The following is a 22,570-nucleotide window of genomic DNA, read 5'->3' as shown; positions in this document are numbered from 1 at the left end:
GGACACTGACCATCAGCCTTCTCACCTACCCCCGGGACACTGACCCTCAGCCCCCTCTCCTATCACGACGCCCGGGGACACTGACCCTCAGCCCCCTCTACTGCAGCCGATCCCCGGGACACTGACCCTCAGCCCCCTCTCCTACCTCCGACGCCCGGACACTGACACTCAGCCCCCTCTCCTACCCCCGGGACACTGACACTCAGCACCCTCTCCTACCCCCGACCCCCGGGGACACTGATCCTCAGCCCCCCTCCTACACCCGGCCCCCGGGACACTGACCCTCAGCCCCCTCTCCTACCCTCAGCCCCCGGGACACAGACCACTCAGCCCCCTCTCCGACCCCCGACCCACGGGAGACACTGACCCTCAGCCCCATCTCCTACCTCAGCCCAAGGGACCACTGACCATCAGCTGCCTCTCCGACCCCCGACCCCCGGGGACACTGACCATCAGCCCCCTCTCCTACCCAATTCCCCCGGGACACTGACCCTCAGCCCCCTCTCCTACACACGACCCCCGGGACACTGACCCTCAGCCCCCTCTCCTACCCGCGGGGTCACTGACCCGCAGCCCCCTTTCCTACCCCCGTGCAACACTGATTATCAGCACCCTCTCCTACCCCCGGGGACACTGACCCTCAGCCCCCTCTCTACGCCCGGGTCACTGAGACTCAGCCCCCTGTCCTGCCCCCGGGTCACTGACCCTCAGCACCCTCTCCTACCCCCGGGGGACACTGACACTCAGCCCCCTCTCCTACCCCTGGGACAATGACCCTCAGCCCCCTCTCCTATCCCCGACGCCCAGGACTCTGAAACTCAAACCCCTCTCCTACCCCTGACCCCCGGGATACTGACCCTCAGCCCCCTCTCCTAACCCCGAGCCCCGGGGACACTGACCCTCAGCCCCCTCTCCTAACCCCGAACCCCGGGACACTGACTCTCAGCCCCCTCTCCTACCTCCGACCCCCCGGACAGTGACCCTCAGCCCCCTCTCCTACCCCCGGGACACTGACCCTCAACACCCTCTCCTAATCCCGGGACACTGACCCTCAGTCCCCTCTCCTACACCCTGGAAACTGACCCTCAGCCCCCTCCCCTACCCCCGGGGGACACTGACCCTCAGCCTCCTCTCCTATCCTTGGGACACTGACCCTCAGCCCCCTCTCCTACCCCCAGTGGACACTGACCCTCAGCCCCCTATCCCACGCCCTACCCCCGGGGGACACTGACCCTCAGCACCCTCTCCTACGCCCGGGACACTGACCCTCAGCCCCCTCTCCTACCCCCGGGAAACTGACCCTCAGCCCCCTCTCCTACCCCCGGGGGACACTGACCCTCAGCCCCCTCTCCTATCCTTGGGACACTGACCCTCAGCCCCCTCTACTACCCCCAGGGGACACTGACCCTCAGCCCCCTATTCTACGCCCTACCACCGGGGGACACTGACCATCAGCCTTCTCACCTATCCCCGGGACACTGACCCTCAGCACCCTCTCCTACCCCCGGGACACTGACCCTCAGCCCCCTCTCGTACCCCCGAACCCGGGGACACTGACCATCAGCCCCCTCTCCTACCCCCGACGACACTGACACTCAGCACCCTCTCCTACCCCCGGGACACTGTCCCTCAGCCCCCTCTCCTACCCCCGGGACACTGACCCTCAGCCCCCTCTTCTACCCCTGACGCCCGGGACACTGACCCTCAGCCCCCTCTCCTACCCCCGACCCCGGGGACACTATCCCTCAGCCCCTTCTCGTACCACCGACCCCGGGGACACTGACCCTCAGCCCTCTATCCTAACCCCGAACCCCGGGGGACACTGACCCTCAGCACCCTGTCCTACCCCCGACCCCCGGGACACTGACCCTCAGACCCCTCTCCTGCGCCCGGACACTGACCCTCAGCCCCCGCTCCTACCCCCAACCCCCGGATCACTGACCCTCAGCCCCCCCTCCTACCCGCGACCCCCGGGGACACTGACCCTCAGCCCCATCTCCAACCCCCGACCCCCGGGACACTGACCCTCAGCCCCATCTCCTACCCCCGAGACACTGACCCTCAGCCCCCTCTACTACCCTCGAACCCCAGAGACAATGACCCTCAGCCCCCTCTCCTACCATCGACCCCCTCTCCTACCCTCGACCCCCGGGACACTGACCCTCAGCCCCCTCTCCGACCGCCGACCCCCAGGACACTGACCCTTAACCCCCTTTCCTACCCCCGACCCTGACCCTCAGCCTCCTCTCCTACCACCGACCCCCGGGACACTGACCCTCAGCCCCCTTTTATACCCCCGACCCCTGGGACACTGACCCTCAGCCCCCTCTCTCACTCCTGGCACTGACCCTTCGCACCCTCTCCTACTCGCGGGGTCACTGACCCTCAGCCCCCTTTCCTACGCCCTACCCCCGGGGGACACTGATTATCAGCACCCTCTCCTACCCCCGGGGACACTGACCCTCAGCCCCCTCTCCTCCCATCGACCCCCGGGGTCACTGACCCTCAGCCCCCTCTCCTACGCCCGGGACACTGAACCTCAGCCCCCTGTCCTACCCCCGGGACACTGACCCTCAGCCCCCTCTCCTACCCCCGGGACACTGACCCTCAGCCCCCTCTCCTACCCCCGGGACACTGACTCTCAGCCCCCTCTCCTATTCCCGACGCCCAGGACTCTGAATCTCAAACCCCTCTCCTACCCCTGACCCTCGGGATACTGACCCTCAGCCCCCTCTCCGAACCCCGACCCCCGGGGACACTGACCCTCAGCCCCCTCTCCTAACCCCGACACCCGGGACACTGACCCTCAGCACCCTCTCCTACCCCCGACCCCCGGGGACACTGAAACTCAGCCCCGTCTCCTACCCCCGATCCCCTGGGCACTGACACTCAGCACCCTCTCTCACCCCCGACCCCCGGGACAATGACCCTCAGCCCCCGCTCTCACCCCACACCCCTGGGATACTGACCCTCAGCCCCCTCCCCTACCCCCGACCCACGGGACACTGAGCCTCAGCCCTCACTCCTACCCCCGACCCCCGGGGACACTGACCCTCAGCCCCCTCTCCTACGCCCGGGACACTGACCCTCAGCCCCCTCTCCTACCCCCGGGAAACTGACCCTCAGCCCCCTCTCCTACCCCAGGGGACACTGACCCTCAGCCCCCAATCCTGCAACCGGGAAACTGACCCTCAGCCCCCTCTCCTACCCCCGACCTCCGGGGGACACTGACGCTCAGCCCCATCTCCTACCCTCAGCCCCCGGTACACTGACACTCAGACAGCCTCTCCTACCCTCGGGACACTGACCCTCAGCCCTCACTCCTGCCCCCGGGGGACTCTGACCCTCAGCACGCTCTCCTACCACCGACCCCCGGGACACTGACCCTCAGCCCCCTCTCCTACACCCGAACCCCGGGACACTGACCCTCAGCCCCCTCTCCTACCCTCAGCCCCCGGGACACTGACCCTCAGCCCCCTCTCCTACCCCCGACCCCCGGGGGACACTGACCCTCAGCCCCCTCTCCTACCCTCAGTCCCCGCGACACTGACCATCAGCTCCCTCTCCGACCCCCGACCCCCGTGGTCACTGACCCTCAGCCCCCTCTCGTACCCCCGGGAAACTGACCCTCAGCCCCCTCTCCTACTCCCGGGGGACACTGATCCTCAGCCCCCTCTCCTATCCTTGGGACACTGACCCTCAGCCCCCTCTCCTACCTCCAGGGGACACTGACCCTCAGCCCCCTATCCTACACCCGGGAAACTGATCCTCAGCCCCCTCTCCTTCCCCCGGGGGACACTGACCCTCAGCCCCCTCTCCTATCCTTGGGACACTGACCCTCAGCCCCCTCTCCTATCCCCAGGGGACACTGACCCTCAGCCCCCTATCTTACGCGCTACCCCCGGGGGACACTGACCCTCAGTCCCCTCTCCTACGACCGGGACACTGACCCTCAGCCCCCTCTCCTACCCCCGGGAAACTGACCATCAGCCCCCTCTCTTACCCCCGGGGGACACTGACCCGCAGTCCCCTCTCCTATCCTTGGGACACTGACCCTCAGCCCCCTCTCCTACCCCCAGGGGACACTGACCCTCAGCCCCCTATCCTACGCCCTACCCCCGGGGGACACTGACCGTCAGCCTTCTCACCTACCCCCGGGACACTGACCCTCAGCAACCTCTCCTACCCCCGGGACACTGAACCTCAGCCCCCTCTCGTACCCCCGAACACGGGGACACTGACCCTCAGCCCCCTCTCCTACCCCGACGCCCGGGGACACTGACCCTCAGCCCCCTCTACTACAGCCGACCCCCGGGACACTGACCCTCAGCCCCCTCTCCTACCTCCGACCCCCGGACACTGACCCTCAGCCCCCTCTCCTACCCCCGGGACACTGACACTCAGCACCCTCTCCTTCCCCCGACCCCCGGGGACACTGATCCTCAGCCCCCTCTCCTACCCACGACCCCCTGGGCATTGACCCTCAGCCCCCTCCCCTACCCCCGACCCACGGGACACGGACCCTCAGCTCCCTCTCCTACCCCCGACACTCGGGACACTGGCCCTAAGCCCCCTCTCCTACCCCCGACCCCCGGGACATTGACCCTCAGCCCTCTCTCCTACCCCCGATCCCCGGGGAGACTGACCCTCAGCCCCATCTCCTACCCTCAGCCCCCGGTACACTGACACTCAGACAGCCTCTCCTACCCTCGGGACACTGACCCTCAGCCCTCACTCCTGCCCCCGGGGGACTCCGACCCCCAGCACCCTCTCCTACCCCCAACCCCCGGGACACTGACCCTCAGCCCCCTCTCCTACACACGACCCCCGGGACACTGAACCTCAGCCCCCTCTCCTACCCTCTGCACCCGGGACACTGACCCTCAGCCCCCTCTCCTACCCCCGACCCCCGGGGGACACTGACCTTCAGCCTCCTCTCCTACCCTCAGCCCCCGGGACACTGACCATCAGCTCCCTCTCCCACCCCCGACCCCCGGTGACACTGACTCTCAGCCCCCTCTCCTACCCCCGAGGGACAATGACCATCAGCCCCCTCGCCTACCCCCGATCCCCGGGACACTGACCCTCAGCCCCCTCTCCTAAACACGACCCCCGGGACACTGAACCTCAGCCCCCTCTCCTAACCCCGAGACACTGACCCTCAGCCCCCTCTCCTACCCCCGACCCCCGGGGACACTGACCATCATCCCCCTCTCCGAACCTCGAACCCCGGGACACTGACCCTCAGTCCCCTCTCCTACCCCGGACACCCCGGGCACTGACCCTCAGCCCCTTCTCCTACCCCCGGGACACTGACCCTTAGCCCCCTCTCCTACCCCCGACCATAACCCTCACTCCCTCCCCTACCACCGATCCCCGGGACACTGACTCTCAGCCCCCTCTCCTAACTCCGACCTCCAGACACTGACCCACAGCCCCCTCTCCTACCCCCGGGACACTGACCCTCAGCACCCTCTCCTACCCCCGACCCCCGGGGTCACTGACCCTCAGCCCCCTCTCCTACACCATACCCACTGGGCACTGAACCTCAGCACACTTTCTCACCCCCGACCTCCGGGACAATGACCCTCAGCCCCCTCTCTCACCACACACCCCTGGTACACTGACCCTCAGCCCCCTCCCCTACCCCCGACCCCCGGGACACGGACCCTCAGCCCCCTCTCCTACCCCCGCCCTCGGGACACTGACCCTCAGCCCCCTCTCCTACCCCCGACCTCCGGGGACACTGACCGTTAGTCCCCTCTCCTACACCCGACCCCCGGGGGAAACTGACCCTCAGCCCACTCTCCTACCCTCAGCCCCCGGTACACTGACACTCAGACACCCTCTCCTACCCTCGGGACACTGACCCTCAGCCCGCTCTCCTAGCCCCGACCCCCGGGGACACTGACCCTCAGCCCTCACTCCTGCCACCGGATGACACTGACCCTCAGCCCCCTCTCCTACCCCCGACCTCCGGGACACTGACGCTCAGCCCCCTCTCCTACCCCCGACCCCCGGGACACTGACACTCAGCCCCCTCTCTCACTCCTGGCACTGACCCTCAGCACCCTCTCCTACCCCCGGGGGACACTAACCCTCAGCCCCCTCTCCTACGCCCTACTCCCGAGGGACACTGACCATCAGCCCCCTCTCCTACCCACGGGGACACTGATCCTCAGCCCCCTCTCCTACCCCCAGGGGACTCTGACCCTCAGCCCCCTATCCTACCCCCTACCCCCGGGGGACACTGACCCTCAGCCCCCTCTCCTACGCCCGGGACACTGACACTCAGCCCCCTCTCCTACCCCCGGGAAACTGACCCTCAGCCCCCTCTCCTACCCCCGGGGGACACTGACCCTCAGCCCCCTCTCCTATCCTTGGGACACTGACCCTCAGCCCCCTCTCCTACCCCCAGGGGACACTGACCCTCAGCCCCCTATCCTACGCCCTACCCCCGGGGGACACTGACCATCAGCCTTCTCACCTACCCCCGGGACACTGACCCTCAGCCCCCTCTCCTATCCCCGACGCCCGGGGACACTGACCCTCAGCCCCCTCTACTGCAGCCGATCCCCGGGACACTGACCCTCAGCCCCCTCTCCTACCTCCGACGCCCGGACACTGACACTCAGCCCCCTCTCCTACCCCAGGGACACTGACACTCAGCACCCTCTCCTACCCCCGACCCCCGGGGACACTGATCCTCAGCCCCCTCTCCTACACACGACCCCCTGGGCACTGACCCTCAGCACACTTTCTCACCACCGACCCCCGGGACACTGACCCTCAGCCCCCTCTCTCACCCCACAAACCTGGGACACTGACCCTCAGCCCCCTCCCCTACCCCCGACCCACGGGACACGGACCCTCAGCCCCCTCTCCTACCCCTGACACTCGGGACACTGACACTCAGCAACCTCTCCTACAACCGACCCCCGGGACATTGACCCTCAGCCCCCTCTCCTACCCCCGATCCCCGGGGAGACTGACCCTCAGCCCCCTATCCTACCCCCGACCTCCGGGGACACTGACACTCAGCCCCCTGTCCTACGCCCGACTCTCCGGGGACACTGACCCTCAGTCCCCTCTCCTACCCACGACCCCCGAGGGACACTGGCCCTCAGTCCCTTCTCCTACCCCCGACCTCCGGGGGACACTGACGCTCAGCCCCATCTCCTACCCTCAGCCCCCGGTATACTGACACTCAGACAGCCTCTCCTACCCTCGGGACACTGACCCTCAGCCCTCACTCCTGCCCCCGGGGGACTCTGACCCTCAGCACGCTCTCCTACCACCGACCCCCGGGACACTGACCCTCAGCCCCCTCTCCTACACCCGAACCCCGGGACACTGACCCTCAGCCCCCTCTCCTAACCTCAGCCCCCGGGACACTGACCCTCAGCCCCCTCTCCTACCCCCGACCCCCGGGGGACACTGACCCTCAGCCCCCTCTCCTACCCTCAGTCCCCGGGACACTGACCATCTGCTCCCTCTCCGACCCCCGACCCCCGGGGACACTGACCCTCAGCCCCCTCTCTTACCCCCGGGAAACTGACCCTCAGCCCCCTCTCCTACCCCCGGGGGACACTGACCCTCAGCCCCCTCTCCTATCCTTGGGACACTGACCCTCAGCCCCCTCTCCTACCCCCAGGGGACACTGACCCTCAGCCCCCTATCCTACACCCGGGAAACTGATCCTCAGCCCCCTCTCCTACCCCCGGGGGACACTGACCCTCAGCCCCCTCTCCTATCCTTGGGACACTGACCCTCAGCCCCCTCTCCTATTCCCAGGGGACACTGACCCTCAGCCCCCTATCTTACGCGCTACCCCCGGGGGACACTGACCCTCAGCCCCCTCTCCTACGACCGGGACACTGACCCTCATCCCCCTCTCCTACACCCGGGAAACTGACCCTCAGCCCCCTCTCTTACCCCCGGGGGACACTGACCCGCAGCCCCCTCTCCTATCCTTGGGACACTGACCCTCAGCCCCCTCTCCTACCCCCAGGGGACACTGACCCTCAGCACCCTATCCTACGCCCTACCCCCGGGGGACACTGACCGTCAGCCTTCTCACCTACCCCCGGGACACTGACCCTCAGCACCCTCTCCTACCCACGGGACACTGAACCTCAGCCCCCTCTCGTACCCCCGAACCCGGGGACACTGACCCTCAGCCCCCTCTCCTATCCCCGACGCCCGGGGACACTGACCCTCAGCCCCCTCTACTACAGCCGATCCCCGGGACACTGACCCGCAGCCCCCTCTCCTACCTCCGACGCCCGGACACTGACACTCAGCCCCCTCTCCTACCCCCGGGACACTGACACTCAGCACCCTCTCCTACCCCCGACCCCCGGGGACACTGATCCTCAGCCCCCTCTCCTACACACGACCCCCTGGGCACTGACCCTCAGCACACTTTCTCACCCCCGACCCCCGGGACACTGACCCTCAGCCCCCTCTCCTACCTCCAGGGGACACTGACCCTCAGCCCCCTATCCTACACCCGGGAAACTGATCCTCAGCCCCCTCTCCTACCCCCGGGGGACACTGACCCTCAGCCCCCTCTCCTATCCTTGGGACACTGACCCTCAGCCCCCTCTCCTATCCCCAGGGGACACTGACCCTCAGCCCCCTATCTTACGCGCTACCCCCGGGGGACACTGACCCTCAGTCCCCTCTCCTACGACCGGGACACTGACCCTCAGCCCCCTCTCCTACTCCCGGGAAACTGACCATCAGCCCCCTCTCTTACCCCCGGGGGACACTGACCCGCAGTCCCCTCTCCTATCCTTGGGACACTGACCCTCAGCCCCCTCTCCTACCCCCAGGGGACACTGACCCTCAGCCCACTATCCTACGCCCTACCCCCGGGGGACACTGACCGTCAGCCTTCTCACCTACCCCCGGGACACTGACCCTCAGCAACCTCTCCTACCCCCGGGACACTGAACCTCAGCCCCCTCTCGTACCCCCGAACACGGGGACACTGACCCTCAGCCCCCTCTCCAACCCGACGCCCGGGGACACTGACCCTCAGCCCCCTCTACTACAGCCGACCCCCGGGACACTGACCCTCAGCCCCCTCTCCTACCTCCGACCCCCGGACACTGACACTCAGCCCCCTCTCCTACCCCCGGGACACTGACACTCAGCACCCTCTCCTTCCCCCGACCCCCGGGGACACTGATCCTCAGCCCCCTCTCCTATCCACGACCCCCTGGGCATTGACCCTCAGCCCCCTCCCCTACCCCCGACCCACGGGACACGGACCCTCAGCCCCCTCTCCTACCCACGACACTCGGGACACTGGCCCTAAGCCCCCTCTCCTACCCCCGACCCCCGGGACATTGACCCTCAGCCCTCTCTCCTACCCCCGATCCCCGGGGAGACTGACCCTCAGCCCCATCTCCTACCCTCAGCCCCCGGTACACTGACACTCAGACAGCCTCTCCTACCCTCGGGACACTGACCCTCAGCCCTCACTCCTGCCCCCGGGGGACTCCGACCCCCAGCACCCTCTCCTACCCCCAACCCCCGGGACACTGACCCTCAGCCCCCTCTCCTACACACGACCCCCGGGACACTGAACCTCAGCCCCCTCTCCTACCCACTGCACCCGGGACACTGACCCTCAGCCCCCTCTCCTACCCCCGACCCCCGGGGGACACTGACCTTCAGCCTCCTCTCCTACCCTCAGCCCCCGGGACACTGACCATCAGCTCCCTCTCCCACCCCCGACCCCCGGTGACACTGACTCTCAGCCCCCTCTCCTACCCCCGAGGGACAATGACCCTCAGCCCCCTCGCCTACCCCCGATCCCCGGGACACTGACACTCAGCCCCCTCTCCTAAACACGACCCCCGGGACACTGAACCTCAGCCCCCTCTCCTAACCCCGAGACACTGACCCTCAGCCCCCTCTCCTACCCCCGACCCCCGGGGACACTGACCATCATCCCCCTCTCCGAACCTCGAACCCCGGGACACTGACCCTCAGTCCCCTCTCCTACCCCGGACACCCCGGGCACTGACCCTCAGCCCCTTCTCCCACCCCCGGGACACTGACCCTTAGCCCCCTCTCCTACCCCCGACCATAACCCTCACTCCCTCCCCTACCACCGATCCCCGGGACACTGACTCTCAGCCCCCTCTCCTAACTCCGACCTCCAGACACTGACCCTCAGCCCCCTCTCCTACCCCCGGGACACTGACCCTCAGCACCCTCTCCTACCCCCGACCCCCGGGGTCACTGACCCTCAGCCCCCTCTCCTACACCATACCCACTGGGCACTGAACCTCAGCACACTTTCTCGCCCCCGACCTCCGGGACAATGACCCTCAGCCCCCTCTCTCACCACACACCCCTGGTACACTGACCCTCAGCCCCCTCCCCTACCCCCGACCCCCGGGACACGGACCCTCAGCCCCCTCTCCTACCCCCGCCCTCGGGACACTGACCCTCAGCCCCCTCTCCTACCCCCGACCTCCGGGGACACTGACCGTTAGTCCCCTCTCCTACACCCGACCCCCGGGGGAAACTGACCCTCAGCCCACTCTCCTACCCTCAGCCCCCGGTACACTGACACTCAGACACCCTCTCCTACCCTCGGGACACTGACCCTCAGCCCGCTCTCCTAGCCCCGACCCCCGGGGACACTGACCCTCAGCCCTCACTCCTGCCCCCGGATGACACTGACCCTCAGCCCCCTCTCCTACCCCCGACCTCCGGGACACTGACGCTCAGCCCCCTCTCCTACCCCCGACCCCCGGGACACTGACACTCAGCCCCCTCTCTCACTCCTGGCACTGACCCTCAGCACCCTCTCCTACCCCCGGGGGACACTAACCCTCAGCCCCCTCTCCTACGCCCTACTCCCGAGGGACACTGACCATCAGCCCACTCTCCTACCCACGGGGACACTGATCCTCAGCCCCCTCTCCTACCCCCAGGGGACTCTGACCCTCAGCCCCCTATCCTACCCCCTACCCCCGGGGGACACTGACCCTCAGCCCCATCTCCTACGCCCGGGACACTGACCCTCAGCCCCCTCTCCTACCCCCGGGAAACTGACCCTCAGCCCCCTCTCCTACCCCCGGGGGACACTGACCCTCAGCCCCCTCTCCTATCCTTGGGACACTGACCCTCAGCCCCCTCTCCTACCCCCAGGGGACACTGACCCTCAGCCCCCTATCCTACGCCCTACCCCCGGGGGACACTGACCATCAGCCTTCTCACCTACCCCCGGGACACTGACCCTCAGCCCCCTCTCGTACCCCCGAACCCGGGGACACTGACCCTCAGCCCCCTCTCCTATCCCCGACGCCCGGGGACACTGACCCTCAGCCCCCTCTACTGCAGCCGATCCCCGGGACACTGACCCTCAGCCCCCTCTCCTACCTCCGACGCCCGGACACTGACACTCAGCCCCCTCTCCTACCCCCGGGACACTGACACTCAGCACCCTCTCCTACCCCCGACCCCCGGGGACACTGATCCTCAGCCCCCTCTCCTACACACGACCCCCTGGGCACTGACCCTCAGCACACTTTCTCACCCCCGACCCCCGGGACACTGACCCTCAGCCCCCTCTCTCACCCCACACCCCTGGGACACTGAGCCTCAGCCCCCTCCCCTACCCCCGACCCACGGGACACGGACCCTCAGCCCCCTCTCCTACCCCTGACACTCGGGACACTGACACTCAGCACCCTCTCCTACAACCGACCCCCGGGACATTGACCCTCAGCCCCCTCTCCTACCCCCGATCCCCGGGGAGACTGACCCTCAGCCCCCTATCCTACCCCCGACCTCCGGGGACACTGATACTCAGCCCCCTGTCCTACGCCCGACTCTCCGGGGACACTGACCCTCAGTCCCCTCTCCTACCCACGACCCCCGAGGGACACTGGCCCTCAGTCCCTTCTCCTACCCCCGACCTCCGGGGGACACTGACGCTCAGCCCCATCTCCTACCCTCAGCCCCCGGTATACTGACACTCAGACAGCCTCTCCTACCCTCGGGACACTGACCCTCAGCCCTCACTCCTGCCCCCGGGGGACTCTGACCCTCAGCACGCTCTCCTACCACCGACCCCCGGGACACTGACCCTCAGCCCCCTCTCCTACACCAGAACCCCGGGACACTGACCCTCAGCCCCCTCTCCTAACCTCAGCCCCCGGGACACTGACCCTCAGCCCCCTCTCCTACCCCCGACCCCCGGGGGACACTGACCCTCAGCCCCCTCTCCTACCCTCAGTCCCCGGGACACTGACCATCTGCTCCCTCTCCGACCCCCGACCCCCGGGGACACTGACCCTCAGCCCCCTCTCTTACCCCCGGGAAACTGACCCTCAGCCCCCTCTCCTACCCCCGGGGGACACTGACCCTCAGCCCCCTCTCCTATCCTTGGGACACTGACCCTCAGCCCCCTCTCCTACCCCCAGGGGACACTGACCCTCAGCCCCCTATCCTACACCCGGGAAACTGATCCTCAGCCCCCTCTCCTACCCCCGGGGGACACTGACCCTCAGCCCCCTCTCCTATCCTTGGGACACTGACCCTCAGCCCCCTCTCCTATTCCCAGGGGACACTGACCCTCAGCCCCCTATCTTACACGCTACCCCCGGGGGACACTGACCCTCAGCCCCCTCTCCTACGACCGGGACACTGACCCTCATCCCCCTCTCCTACCCCCGGGAAACTGACCCTCAGCCCCCTCTCTTACCCCCGGGGGACACTGACCCGCAGCCCCCTCTCCTATCCTTGGGACACTGACCCTCAGCCCCCTCTCCTACCCCCAGGGGACACTGACCCTCAGCACCCTATCCTACGCCCTACCCCCGGGGGACACTGACCGTCAGCCTTCTCACCTACCCCCGGGACACTGACCCTCAGCACCCTCTCCTACCCACGGGACACTGAACCTCAGCCCCCTCTCGTACCCCCGAACCCGGGGACACTGACCCTCAGCCCCCTCTCCTATCCCCGACGCCCGGGGACACTGACCCTCAGCCCCCTCTACTACAGCCGATCCCCGGGACACTGACCCGCAGCCCCCTCTCCTACCTCCGACGCCCGGACACTGACACTCAGCCCCCTCTCCTACCCCCGGGACACTGACACTCAGCACCCTCTCTTACCCCCGACCCCCGGGGACACTGATCCTCAGCCCCCTCTCCTACACACGACCCCCTGGGCACTGACCCTCAGCACACTTTCTCACCCCCGACCCCCGGGACACTGACCCTCAGCCCCCTCTCTCACCCCACACCCCTGGGACACTGACCCTCAGCCCCCTCCCCTACCCCCGACCCACGGGACACGGACCCTCAGCCCCCTCTCCTACACCTGACACTCGGGACACTGACACTCAGCACCCTCTCCTACAACCGACCCCCGGGACATTGACCCTCAGCCCCCTCTCATAACCCCGATCCCCGGGGAGACTGACCCTCAGCCCCCTCTCCTACCCCCGACCTCCGGGGACACTGACACTCAGCCCCCTGTCCTACGCCCGACTCTCCGGGGACACTGACCCTCAGTCCCCTCTCCTACCCCCGACCCCCGAGGGACACTGGCCCTCAGTCCCTTCTCCTACCCCCGACCTCCGGGGGACACTGACGCTCAGCCCCATCTCCTACCCTCAGCCCCCGGTATACTGACACTCAGACAGCCTCTCCTACCCTCGGGACACTGACCCTCAGCCCTCACTCCTGCCCCCGGGGGACTCTGACCCTCAGCACGCTCTCCTACCACCGACCACCGGGACACTGACCCTCAGCCCCCTCTCCTACACCCGAACCCCGGGACACTGACCCTCAGCCCCCTCTCCTACCCTCAGCCCCCGGGACACTGACCCTCAGCCCCCACTCCTACCCCCGACCCCCGGGGGACACTGACCCTCAGCCCCCTCTCCTACCCTCAGTCCCCGGGACACTGATCATCTGCTCCCTCTCCGACCCCCGACCCCCGGGGACACTGACCCTCAGCCCCCTCTCTTACCCCCGGGAAACTGACCCTCAGCCCCCTCTCCTACCCCCGGGGGACACTGACCCTCAGCCCTCACTCCTGCCCCCGGGGGACTCCGACCCCCAGCACCCTCTCCTACCCCCAACCCCCGGGACACTGACCCTCAGCCGTCTCTCCTACACACGACCCCCGGGACACTGAACCTCAGCCCCCTCTCCTACCCTCTGCACCCGGGACACTGACCCTCAGCCCCCTCTCCTACCCCCGACCCCCGGGGGACACTGACCCTCAGCCTCCTCTCCTACCCTCAGCCCCCGGGACACTGACCATCAGCACCCTCTCCCACCCCCGACCCCCGGGGACACTGACCCTCAGCCCCCTCTCCTACCCCCGAGGGACAATGACCCTCAGCCCCCTCGCCTACCCCCGATCCCCGGGATACTGAGCCTCAGCCCCCTCTCCTAAACACGACCCCCGGGACACTGAACCTCAGCCCCCTCTCCTAACCCCGAGACACTGACCCTCAGCCCCCTCTCCTACCCCCGACCCCCGGGGACACTGACCATCATCCCCCTCTCCGAACCTCCAACCCCGGGACACTGACCCTCAGTCCCCTCTCCTACCCCGGACACCCCGGGCACTGACCCTCAGGCCCTTCTCCTACCCCCGGGACACTGACCCTTAGCCCCCTCTCCTACCCCCGACCATAACCCTCACTCCCTCCCCTACCACCGATCCCCGGGACACTGACTCTCAGCCCCCTCTCCTAACTCCGACCTCCAGACACTGACCCTCAGCCCCCTCTCCTACCCCCGGGACACTGACCCTCAGCACCCTCCCCTACCCCCGACCCCCGGGACACGGACCCTCAGCCCCCTCTCCTGCCCCCGCCCTCGGGACACTGACCCTCAGCCCCCTCTCCTACCCCCGACCTCCGGGGACACTGACCGTTAGTCCCCTCTCCTACACCCGACCCCCGGGGGAAACTGACCCTCAGCCCACTCTCCTACCCTCAGCCCCCGGTACACTGACACTCAGACACCCTCTCCTACCCTCGGGACACTGACCCTCAGCCCGCTCTCCTAGCCCCGACCCCCGGGGACACTGACCCTCAGCCCTCACTCCTGCCCCCGGATGACACTGACCCTCAGCCCCCTCTCCTACCCCCGACCCCCGGGACACTGACGCTCAGCCCCCTCTCCTACCCCCGACCCCCGGGACACTGACACTCAGCCCCCTCTCTCACTCCTGGCACTGACCCTCAGCACCCTCTCCTACCACCGGGGGACACTAACCCTCAGCCCCCTCTCCTACGCCCTACTCCCGAGGGACACTGACCATCAGCCCCCTCTCCTACCCACGGGGACACTGATCCTCAGCCCCCTCTCCTACCCCCAGGGGACTCTGACCCTCAGCCCCCTATCCTACCCCCTACCCCCGGGGGACACTGACCCTCAGCCCCCTCTCCTACCCCCGAGGGACAAAGACCCTCAGCCCCCTCTCCTACCCCCGACCCCCGGGACACTGACCCTCAGCCCCCTCTCCGACACACGACCCCCGGGACACTGACCATCAGCTCCCTCTCCCAACCCCGACCCCCGGGGACACTGACCCTCAGCCCCCTCTCCTACCCCCGAGGGACAAAGACCCTCAGCCCCCTCTCCTACCCCCGACCCCCGGGACACTGACCCTCAGCCCCCTCTCCGACACACGACCCCCGGGACACTGACCCTCAGCCCCCTCTCCTACCCCGAGACACTGACCCTCAGCCCCGTCTCCTACCCCCGACCCCCGGGGACACTGACCATCATCCCCCTCTCCGAACCTCGAACCCCGGGACACTGACCCTCAGTCCCCTCTCCTACCCTGGACACCCCGGGCACTGACCCTCAGCCCCTTCTCCTACCCCCGGGACATTGACCCTTAGCCCCCTCTCCTACCCCCGACCATAACCCTCACCCCCTCCCCGACCACCGATCCCCGGGACACTGACTCTCAGCCCCCTCTCCTACCTCCGACCTCCAGACACTGACCCTCAGCCCCCTCTCCTACCCATGGGACACTGACCCTCAGCACACTCTATTACCCCCGACCACCGGGGACACTGACCCTCAGCCCCCTCTCCTACACCATACCCCCTGGGCACTGAACCTCAGCACACTTTCTCACCCCCGACTCCCGGGACAATGACCCTCAGCCCCCTCTCTCACCACACACACCTGGTACACTGACCCTCAGCCTCCTCCCCTACCCCCGACCCCCGGGACACGGACCCTCAGCCCCCTCTCCTACCCCCGCCCTCGGTACACTGACCCTCAGTCCCCTCTCCTACCCCCGACCTCCGGGGACACTGACCGTTAGTCCCCTCTCCTACACCCGACCCCCGGCGGAAACTGACCCTCAGCCCACTCTCCTACCCTCAGCCCCCGGTACACTGACACTCAGACACCCTCTCCTACCCTCGGGACACTGACCCTCAGACCACTCTCCTAGCCACGACCCCCGGGGACACAGACCCTCAGCCCTCACTCCAGCCCCCGGATGACACTGACCCTCAGCCCCCTCTCCTACCCCCGACCCCCGGGACACTGACGCTCAGCCCCCTCTCCTACCCCCGACCCCCGGGACACTGACACTCAGCCCCCTCTCTCACTCCTGGCACTGACCCTCAGCCCCCTCTCCTACCCCCGGGGGACACTAACCCTCAGCCCCCTCTCCTACGCCCTACCACCGGGGGACACTGACCATCAGCCTTCTCACCTACCCCCGGGACACTGACCATAGCACCCTCTCCTACCCACGGGACACTGACCCTCAGCCCCCTCTCGTACCCCCTAACGCGGGGACACTGACCATCAGCCCCCTCTCCTACCCCCGACGACACTGACACTCAGCACCCGCTGCTACCCCTGACCCCCGGGATACTGACCCTCAGCCCCCTCTCCTAACCCCGACCCCCGGGGACACTGACCCCCAGACCCCTCTCCTAACCCCGAACCCCGGGACACTGACCCTCAGCCACCTCTCCTACCTCCGACCCCCCGGACAGTGACGCTCAGCCTCCTCTCCTACCCCCGGGACACTGACCCTCAGCCCCCTCTCCTACCCCCGAGTGACACTGACCCTCAGCCTCCTCTCCTATCCTTGGGACACTGACCCTCAGCCCCCTCTCATACCCCCAGTGGACACTGACCCTCAGCCCCCTATCCTACGCCCTACCCCCGGGGGACACTGACGCTCATCACCCTCTCCTACGCCCGGGACACTGACCCTCAGCCCCCTCTCCTACCCCCGGGAAACTGACCCTCAGCCCCCTCTCCTACCCCCGGTGGACAATGACCCTCAGCCTCCTCTCCTATCCTTGGGACACTGACCCTCAGCCCCCTCTCCTACCCCCAGGGGACACTGACCCTCAGCCCCCTATCCTACGCCCTACCACCGGGGGACACTGACCATCAGCCTTCTCACCTACCCCCGGGATACTGACCCTCAGCACCCTCTCCTACCCCCGGGACACTGACCCTCAGCCCCCTCTCGTACCCCCGAACCCGGGGACACTGACCATCAGCCCCCTCTCCTACCCCCGACGACACTGACACTCAGCACCCTCTCCTACCCCTGACGCCCGTGACACTGACCCTCAGCACCCTCTCCTACCCCCGACCCCGGGGACACTAACCCTCAGCCCCTTCTCGTACCACCGACCCCCGGGGACACTGAACCTCAGCCCTCTATCCTAACCCCGAACCCCGGGGGACACTGACCCTCAGCACCCTGTCCTACCCCCGACCCCCGGGACACTGACCCTCAGACCCCTCTCCTGCGGCCGGACACTGACCCTCAGCCCCCTCTCCTACCCCAACCCCCGGATCACTGACCCTCAGCCCCCCCTCCTACCCGCGATACCCGGGGACACTGACCCTCAACCCCATCTCCAACCCCCGACACCCGGGACACTGATCCTCAGCCCCCTCTCCTACCCCCGAGACACTGACGCTCAGCCCCCTCTCCTACCCCCGACCCCCGGGACACTGACACTCAGCCCCCTCTCTCACTCCTGGCACTGACCCTCAGCACCCTCTCCTACCACCGGGGGACACTAACCCTCAGCCCCCTCTCCTACGCCCTACTCCCGAGGGACACTGACCATCAGCCCCCTCTCCTACCCACGGGGACACTGATCCTCAGCCCCCTCTCCTACCCCCAGGGGACTCTGACCCTCAGCCCCCTATCCTACCCCCTACCCCCGGGGGACACTGACCCTCAGCCCCCTCTCCTACCCCCGAGGGACAAAGACCCTCAGCCCCCTCTCCTACCCCCGACCCCCGGGACACTGACCCTCAGCCCCCTCTCCGACACACGACCCCCGGGACACTGACCATCAGCTCCCTCTCCCAACCCCGACCCCCGGGGACACTGACCCTCAGCCCCCTCTCCTACCCCCGAGGGACAAAGACCCTCAGCCCCCTCTCCTACCCCCGACCCCCGGGACACTGACCCTCAGCCCCCTCTCCGACACACGACCCCCGGGACACTGACCCTCAGCCCCCTCTCCTACCCCGAGACACTGACCCTCAGCCCCGTCTCCTACCCCCGACCCCCGGGGACACTGACCATCATCCCCCTCTCCGAACCTCGAACCCCGGGACACTGACCCTCAGTCCCCTCTCCTACCCTGGACACCCCGGGCACTGACCCTCAGCCCCTTCTCCTACCCCCGGGACATTGACCCTTAGCCCCCTCTCCTACCCCCGACCATAACCCTCACCCCCTCCCCGACCACCGATCCCCGGGACACTGACTCTCAGCCCCCTCTCCTACCTCCGACCTCCAGACACTGACCCTCAGCCCCCTCTCCTACCCATGGGACACTGACCCTCAGCACACTCTATTACCCCCGACCACCGGGGACACTGACCCTCAGCCCCCTCTCCTACACCATACCCCCTGGGCACTGAACCTCAGCACACTTTCTCACCCCCGACTCCCGGGACAATGACCCTCAGCCCCCTCTCTCACCACACACACCTGGTACACTGACCCTCAGCCTCCTCCCCTACCCCCGACCCCCGGGACACGGACCCTCAGCCCCCTCTCCTACCCCCGCCCTCGGTACACTGACCCTCAGTCCCCTCTCCTACCCCCGACCTCCGGGGACACTGACCGTTAGTCCCCTCTCCTACACCCGACCCCCGGCGGAAACTGACCCTCAGCCCACTCTCCTACCCTCAGCCCCCGGTACACTGACACTCAGACACCCTCTCCTACCCTCGGGACACTGACCCTCAGACCACTCTCCTAGCCACGACCCCCGGGGACACAGACCCTCAGCCCTCACTCCAGCCCCCGGATGACACTGACCCTCAGCCCCCTCTCCTACCCCCGACCCCCGGGACACTGACGCTCAGCCCCCTCTCCTACCCCCGACCCCCGGGACACTGACACTCAGCCCCCTCTCTCACTCCTGGCACTGACCCTCAGCCCCCTCTCCTACCCCCGGGGGACACTAACCCTCAGCCCCCTCTCCTACGCCCTACCACCGGGGGACACTGACCATCAGCCTTCTCACCTACCCCCGGGACACTGACCATAGCACCCTCTCCTACCCACGGGACACTGACCCTCAGCCCCCTCTCGTACCCCCTAACGCGGGGACACTGACCATCAGCCCCCTCTCCTACCCCCGACGACACTGACACTCAGCACCCGCTGCTACCCCTGACCCCCGGGATACTGACCCTCAGCCCCCTCTCCTAACCCCGACCCCCGGGGACACTGACCCCCAGACCCCTCTCCTAACCCCGAACCCCGGGACACTGACCCTCAGCCACCTCTCCTACCTCCGACCCCCCGGACAGTGACGCTCAGCCTCCTCTCCTACCCCCGGGACACTGACCCTCAGCCCCCTCTCCTACCCCCGAGTGACACTGACCCTCAGCCTCCTCTCCTATCCTTGGGACACTGACCCTCAGCCCCCTCTCATACCCCCAGTGGACACTGACCCTCAGCCCCCTATCCTACGCCCTACCCCCGGGGGACACTGACGCTCATCACCCTCTCCTACGCCCGGGACACTGACCCTCAGCCCCCTCTCCTACCCCCGGGAAACTGACCCTCAGCCCCCTCTCCTACCCCCGGTGGACAATGACCCTCAGCCTCCTCTCCTATCCTTGGGACACTGACCCTCAGCCCCCTCTCCTACCCCCAGGGGACACTGACCCTCAGCCCCCTATCCTACGCCCTACCACCGGGGGACACTGACCATCAGCCTTCTCACCTACCCCCGGGATACTGACCCTCAGCACCCTCTCCTACCCCCGGGACACTGACCCTCAGCCCCCTCTCGTACCCCCGAACCCGGGGACACTGACCATCAGCCCCCTCTCCTACCCCCGACGACACTGACACTCAGCACCCTCTCCTACCCCTGACGCCCGTGACACTGACCCTCAGCACCCTCTCCTACCCCCGACCCCGGGGACACTAACCCTCAGCCCCTTCTCGTACCACCGACCCCCGGGGACACTGAACCTCAGCCCTCTATCCTAACCCCGAACCCCGGGGGACACTGACCCTCAGCACCCTGTCCTACCCCCGACCCCCGGGACACTGACCCTCAGACCCCTCTCCTGCGGCCGGACACTGACCCTCAGCCCCCTCTCCTACCCCAACCCCCGGATCACTGACCCTCAGCCCCCCCTCCTACCCGCGATACCCGGGGACACTGACCCTCAACCCCATCTCCAACCCCCGACACCCGGGACACTGATCCTCAGCCCCCTCTCCTACCCCCGAGACACTGACCCTCAGCCCCCTCTCCTACCCCCGAACCCCGGAGACAATGACCCTCAGCCCCCTCTCCTACCAGCGACCCCCTCTCCTACCCTCGACCTCCGGGACACTGACCCTCAGTCCCCTCTCCGACCGCCAACCCCCAGGACACTGACCCTTAACCCCCTCTCCTACCCCCGACCCTGACCCTCAGCCTCCTCTCCTACCACCGACCCCCGGTACACTGACCCTCAGCCCCCTTTTATACCCCCGACCCCTGGGACACTGACCCTCAGCCCCCTCTCTCACTCCTGGCACTGACACTCAGCCCCCTCTCCTACCCGCGGGGTCACTGACCCTCAGCCCCCTTTCCTATGCCCTACCCCAGGGGGACACTGATTATCAGCACCCTCTCCTACCCCTGGGGACACTGACCCTCAGCCCCCTCTCCTACCACCGACCCCCGGGGACACTGACCCTCAGCCCACTCTCCTACGCCCGGGACACTGAGACTCAGCCCACTGTCCTACCCCCGGAACACTGACCCTCAGCCCCCTCTCCTACCCCCGGGGCACTGACCCTCAGCCACCTCTCCTACCCCAGGGACACTGACTCTCAGCCCCCTCTCCTATTCCCGACGCCCAGGACTCTGAATCTCAAACCCCTCTCCTACCCCTGACCCCCGGGATACTGACCCTCAGCCCCCTCTCCGAACCCCGACCCCCGGGGACACTGACCCTCAGCCCCCTCTCCTAACCCCGACCCCCGGGACACTGACCCTCAGCCCCCTCTCCTACCTCCGACCCACCGGACACTGACCCTCAGCCCACTCTCCTACCCACGGGAAACTGATCCTCAGCACCCTCTCCTACCCCCGACCCCCGGGACACTGACCCTCAGCCCCCGCTCTCACCCCACACCCCTGGGATACTGACCATCAGCCCCCTCCCCTACCCCCGACCCACGGGACACTGAGCCTCAGCCCTCTCTCCTACCCCCGACCCCCGGGGACACTGACCCTCAGCCTCCTCTCCTACGCCCGGGACACTGACCCTCAGCCCCCTCTCCTACCCCCGGGAAACTGACCCTCAGCCCCCTCTCCTACCCCCAGGGGACACTGACCCTCAGCCCCCTATCCTACACCCAGGAAACTGACCCTCAGCCCCCTCTCCTACCCCCGGGGGACACTGACCCTCAGCCCCCTCGCCTATCCTTGGGACACTGACCCTCAGCCCCCTCTCCTACCCCCTGGGGACACGGACCCTCAGCCCCTTAACATACGCCCTACCCCCGGGGGACACTGACCCTCAGCCCCCTCTCCTACGCCCGGGACACTGACCCTCAGCCCCCTCTCCTACCCCCGGGAAACTGACCCTCAGCCCCCTCTCCTACCCCCGGGGGACACTGACCCTCAGCCCCCTCTCCTATCCTTGGGACACTGACCCTCAGCCCCCTCTCCTACCCCCAGGGGACACTGACCCTCAGCCCCCTATCCTACGCCCTACCCCCGGGGGACACTTACCATCAGCCTTCTCACCTACCCCCGGGACACTGACCCTCAGCCCCCTCTCCTACCCCCGGGACACTGACCCTCAGCCCCCTCTCGTACCCCCGAACCCGGGGACACTGACCGTCAGCCCCCTCTCCAACCCCCGGGACACTGACCCTCAGCCCCCTCTCCTATCCCCGACGCCCGGGGACACTGACCCTCAGCCCCCTCTACTACAGCCGACCCCCGGGACACTGACCCTCAGCCCCCTCTCCTACCTCCGACCCCCGGACACTGACCCTCAGCCCCCTCTCCTACCCCCGGGACACTGAC

The sequence above is a fragment of the Pristiophorus japonicus genome, chromosome 25 (assembly GCF_044704955.1).
Source record: "Pristiophorus japonicus isolate sPriJap1 chromosome 25, sPriJap1.hap1, whole genome shotgun sequence".
NCBI classification, from domain to species: Eukaryota; Metazoa; Chordata; class Chondrichthyes; family Pristiophoridae; genus Pristiophorus; species Pristiophorus japonicus.
This window is presented reverse-complemented; position numbering follows the sequence as displayed.